This window comes from Pantherophis guttatus, chromosome 2 (genome assembly GCF_059756535.1).
Source record: "Pantherophis guttatus breed Tessera chromosome 2, ASM5975653v1, whole genome shotgun sequence".
NCBI classification, from domain to species: Eukaryota; Metazoa; Chordata; class Lepidosauria; order Squamata; family Colubridae; genus Pantherophis; species Pantherophis guttatus.
In genome coordinates, this window is record NC_142064.1 from 228028052 (window position 1) to 228034422 (window position 6371).

Genomic DNA, 6371 nt, shown 5'->3' on the forward strand with positions numbered 1-6371 from the left:
ATGTATCACTTTTTTCAAATTGACTTTTATATGAAAACATATTTCAACAAGTATGTCATTTATACTCATTGTTAAGTATATGGGTGGTTTCAGTGAGCATTTTAGTAGAGACATTTTATAGTGAGTATTTTATAGATGTTAATAGATGCAGGTACCAATGAAGAATAAGAAAGGTTAGTACAATTTAATAGATGAACAGAGTAATACATTACATAAGTAATGTAGTCTTACAGGTCTCTTTCCTCAAAAAATATCACTGAACTCAGCTTACTTCCAGTATGTGTTTATACTGCATAATTATAATTCATTCAACAAATTCCTAGATATACTCAAATATTTTATATTTAATTCAACTTAATTCATAAAACACTGTTACACAGAAGCTGAATTACTATACTCCCTGATTTTGCTTAAACAGGAGCTTAATATAATTTGCACTGGAAATACATTCTATGTACATACATACTATGACTATAGATTCATTGGGAAGTACTGGAAAGTTAGCTGTTGTATAATATGTGTAATACTATATTTTTAAAGTAGCAAGATCAGTTAGAAATAGAATTGAGTCTGTCCTGGATCATAGAGCATAGATCATAAATCTTAAAACTAATTATAGGCCAAATTTATAAAGTTAAAAAATTGGATAAGGAAATATTATCAACTGAAATTATGTTTGAGCTCAATTTTTATGAAATCTGCAGAATAAATTATGTACACTATTTTTATTCTGATAATTTATAACGCTAACATATATTAAAAGATATTGTTTTACAACCCTGATTGGTATGGTGACACATATTTTTAAAACTATTAGAGTATATATAATTATGTATATCTAATAAAAATATATGCAATTTGAATAATATAAAAATAGTAGTTTTGAAAATAATACAGTGCAAAAAGAAATAATTTGCTGAATTCTGTACCAGATTAGATCCTCCATAAACCATTAATCAGATATTAATTTCGTTCTCTTGTATTAAGTTGAATAAAACTAGTTTACATCATTTGTTTTACTGAACTAGAGTTTGGACCAGCCAAAATACATTTTAAATAACATTAGTATTTTAATCGCATTGAGATGCAATATTTCAATTATTTATTTACTTCCCATTTCACCTAGCTGGTGTATTATTATAAAAATGTTTCTATAGTTATTCATTATCATAGCAGAGATATGTAGTAGATCTCACAACTACGGTAGGAATTATTTTTACATTTATGTTTTTCACTGCACCCAAGACACCAAGCATTTATTTATTTTTTTAGTTTTTTTGGGAAGATACTGTAATAATGAACTATTTCAATCCTTTTAAACCAAAATCCTTTTGGTTTTTATAAGAGCTCTGGAAATTATACTAGATGCTATGTAAAGCATCTAGAATTTCCAATTTTCAAGGAAAGAAATGTTGCACAGAAGGGCATCAGAAAAAGGATATGCAATATAGGCCATCCTTCATGCACAACTTGTTGGAATATGTTTTCTGAATATAATTTTCTTTTTAAAAGTAAGCATTACTCTTATGTGCACACTGAAAATCTCTCAGTGTGTTTGGAAGAGTTTTGCTTTTGTTTTTCAGATGGTAGCAGCTACCAGTATACTACAAGAAATTATTGATTTGGGTGCTTGTAGAAATAAACATGACCACTGAGAAACTACCATTCAGACAGAAAACAAAAAATAGTCTTTTGTTTATCTACATTAGAATCCATTAGGTTCTATCCAGTATCACATAATAGAAGTTACTCTGCTTCTCTTCTATTTGCATTTTCCAGATCTGCTTTAAAGTTCTGCTAATCTACACCAGATTTGCAGAGCTGCTATGAGTAGAATGAATGCTCAGTGGGTAATTATCCTTGGGTCATGCGCCTGTTATCAGTGAAAGCAATGGAGGTTTACCTAGTTGGTGTCATATAATCCTGACCCTTTGTAATTTAAGCTTAAAATAATTATTGAAGGATGTTTTATCACAAAGTCATAGCACTTTTAAAAATTGTCAGTAAGTGGAAACTTTAATATCTATTTCTCTGAAGGTGGACATTTGAGATGATTACTGTTACCAAGCACACTTATTTGAAAGCAGGATCTCTCAGATTACTGGAATTTAAATATCCATGTTGAGGATCTACATTTAAAAGATGTCCTGAATAGACGGTCTGTTGATAAATTGGAGTTACGAATTTTAATTTATTTCAATGGACTTGGACATGCATGACAATAAGACTAAAATCTCCTTGCTATGGGAGAACTGTATGGTAACTGACAAACCATTAAATAATACAGTTTTCTTGAAGATTTAATTAAATAAAAGTGAATTGTAATTAAATATAAGTAAAATGAATTAAATAAAAGTAAAAATTGTAATTTTAAGTATGTGTACATAGGTGGTTATTATCAAAAATAATTAGATATGTCATTTAGAGTTCAGTTCGAATATGCCATATAACAGGAAAAGTGGGTTGTTTTTTTTTTAAATCTTAGGACTTGACCAAGCTCTTGAGCACAATCAAAATAGTGCTTTGGATGCTGGCCATATTTATTTGTTTGTATGATGTTTATGTGTTAGTTTCTAACTTTGTTCAGTACATGTACAGTGTAATATAAAATGTGTATGTATGTATGTAAAATTATGTACAGTCATACTCATATATACCAAATTTCTATATGTTAAAAAAAGATTTATAATTGCATTGCAAAGCTTGAGCTTCCTACATTTTATATTTTGTTCAAAGCTTGATACAAACATATGCCTCCCTCTCCTTTTTCTCAGTAGGGTGGGCTATTGTTTTTAAACCTAGGATGTAATTGCACTTTGTCTTAAATACTGAAAGAAACTATTGAACAGTTCCAATTTTATTTGTTAATATTCAAAAGCCCAGCTGAAATTATGGAGATTGTGCAGTGACGGTGGTGGTGAACTGTGGACCATAAACCTTTCTGTATATTCTCAATGCCTGCAAAAGAGGCTTTTTGTATTTTTCCTGAGCTTTTCTTTTGTATAGTCGTCTTTTTCAGCATATACATTTTGATCATTGTGTATTTTAATGTTATCAGTACATCCCTTCCAAGTTGCTGATTAAAATGAACAAGGCTGTCACAACAAATGAATCTAATTTTATATTGTTAGCTGTCTTATTTAATGAGCATAAGGCAAAATACTGTGTCATGAATGTCACTAACTGATTCAGATATGATATCTTCAAAGTAATACTTTTCTTTCTTGTGGAAAAACTGGCAAAATAACCATCTTAAATTTAAGTTTTTGAATATACAAGTGGTATAAGATTCTACCACTTGTGGTAACATCTCGTACCACTTCATGCTACCAGTGAAGTCTTGGAGGATGTTTCAAGTAAGCTCTGAAGGGAACTAGTGCATCCCAAATTTTTGGTTTCACTTTCTATTACCCTTGATTCCTTTCCAGCCTCTATTTGTAAAATTTGGGAAGGGGGAATGTTGTCATATTATTTGGCCAGAAGTTGCATGTAAAACATTGTATTATATGGACAACTGAGTCCCTTGGGAGTTGGGCGGCATAGAAATGGGATAAATTAAATTAAATTAAATTGCATTATTTCTGTCTTTCTTGAAAATTCAGGTAGTTTGTAGTGCATGGAGAGGCAGGGCTTGATGGGAAACTTGCATTTTTTTACTTTTAAAACAGCTTTTTTCTCCATGCCTTGACAACTACTTCCAAGTGTGGTTAAAGAAGAGTGTTAAAATCCTGCTCTCGGGCATTTGAGGATCAATTTTCATGGAGCCATACAGAGAAAGATTATGAAAATGAACGCTGCTGATAAAGTTATATATAGTGTAGCACTTGCCTAATCGGCACTTAAAATACTTGAGTTGTAATTGAAAGTCTATAAAAAATATCAAATGAAGTGGGATGCAATTCTGAAGAATTCCTAAATATTTTTGAATTTATATTTTTCTGTTTTCTAATCTACTGTTTTAATAATTTTTCTTTGTTTTAAAACCATTTTTGGTTAAAAGCATTCATTTTAAATTGACTGAAACTGAAATTCTGTTTCATAGTTGCAATAATTGGATTCATCAGCCATTCCATTTAAAATTGAATAGAATTTGTCCATTTCTAATTCTGTGAAAGATTAAAATATAAGAGTTTTTGCTTATTTGAAAAGCTTGCTTGGAATATGTGTAAGAGACGGCATTTCTCATTCACTGGAAGCAGAAAGAATCCAAGAATTGTAGGGAATCATCCTGATACTGCTGCTCAGACAGGATAGCTTTAACTTTTTGCCAAACCTGTTTACACAATGCAGTAGCAAAATCAAATACATTGTTAGAAGAGTAAAAGTAACTTGGTACTAGACGTATAATACTGATTTCATATTCTAGTCAGTTTAAAAAAACAAAACTAAACCAGCAGCTGGGTAAGTTTTATTTGTGTATTGTCCAAAAGATAACAGCAATCAGTACCTTATTTTTTTGGTATCCACAGAATTTATATTCTGAAAAGGCTTCCATAATTATGTACTAAGTATAATGTAAAGCCAATGTTCTCAACAGTTTTATAGTTGAAAAGTAGTACTTATGTTTACAATTGTAAGCATTTGAAACTCCCTCAAGCATTAAGCTTGTATGAAAACTAATGTATTTGCCATAAAAAGAATTGTGATAATATCCAGGGTTATGTTTTATAGCTCTGTGCTTTGTACTGTTTATTAAAAAGTCTACTTTTTTTTAGTTCAGGTTTAAAACCTGCTGCTTCTTCTCAGTTTCTTTTGTGAAATCAGCTTTGGAAATTTCATGACATTTTAAGTTTTTTTTTAATCTTAACTTTTGGATCCAATCAATGTCTTCAGTTTGGAAGATAAATTTGCATTGTTGTGTGTGTATATAGAGAATTGCAGTGCATGCTTATGCATTTTATTAAATGCTGTCTAAATGTGTCCTTACATTGTTGTGGCTTAATGTTGCAGTCTACAAGAAATTTATACTATTACAATAAATAAAAACTCTTATGCAGCTTTTGACTTCCTTTTAATATTTTTTTTAAATATTCATGGCAGTTAATGATGACTGTGGCATTTTGTTAACATTGCTTGAAACAATAAATTCTCCAAAGTAGAATTCCTCGAACAGAACTGCCCATCTCCCTTGCAGGGGAGTAAAGTTTCAGAAAGTGTGTGAGTTGGGAATAAGGGAACAGCAGCTTTGAAAAGTCAACCATCTCTACTGGTTTAAGTCTTTAGATTTTGGTCAAATATTCAAGTGCACAGCAATGAAAACACGGTTTAAATGTATTCTCTGCCACACCTGTATATGGCAGATACTGGAATAGTCCTTGACATGCTCAATTTTGCTTTTTAACTAAACTTTCTTCCATTAAAAATGATTCATTTTTAAAGATACTATAGTTAATATCTTGCTAGCTGGGGAATTCTGGGAGTTGAAGTCCATATATCTTAAATTTGCCATGGCTGAGAAACGCTTATCCTAGGAAATGGCATTCTATACTGGGCTTAGAAACTCAGTAGAGCCAGTTCTGATTGGCATGGGCTGACTCCTATAAAGACATTAGGAATTCTGTTCTGCATTGGAAATTAAGAAACATCTTGGGAGAAAACCAAGGTAAATTACTGATATGGTTTTATTAAGAAAACCATCCTTATTTACCCCGGAATTCAGGTCAGCTCCAGGTGTTTTCTGTAGCGATGAATCAATTCTTGTTAGATACATATATACCAAATGCAGGAAAGAGCAGCACGTTAGAGCTCTTTCTCCAATTTATCCCCACAATTAACTGGCTAGCTAGACCGCATAGCTGGCCTCGAATCACCCAATTAGCTTCTGTGGCTGAAATGCGGACCTGGTTTCCTCATCCCCAGTTCCATGGTGCACTTACTACATCAAGCAAAGTGAGCTGTGATTTAACGAATTAGGGATAACCATACTTTTTTGGGGGGGGGGGTGTCTGTCTCTACCGTTACCGTTGTGGCTTCTTGTAAGAGAAAACTGCTTTTTTTCGCAACAGCTGAACAAAAGGTCAAATGCAGGAGGCGTCCTACGATCCACATGGCTACCTCTTAACACTCCAAAACTCTTGCGCGATGATTACTTCAGAAATTCCTTTTAAGTCTTGGGGATATTGCAACCTATAAAGCGGCCGTTGGGGTGAGATTACTCGACTGCCCACTAGGACTGTCCCACCCCTTTAGGCTGCCAAAATGTAGTGACTTTTGCAATCCAGCCTTGGTACCGCGGCTGGACTCTCTTGGGCTTCTTCTGCTCGCGCGCCATAGATTCAGGTCCTCGATTTTCCCGCCTCCCCCCACGCCTTCTCGGGGTGTGTGGGGGGAAAACTACACTTCCCATGGCCCTCTGCGCCGATCGCCTCTTC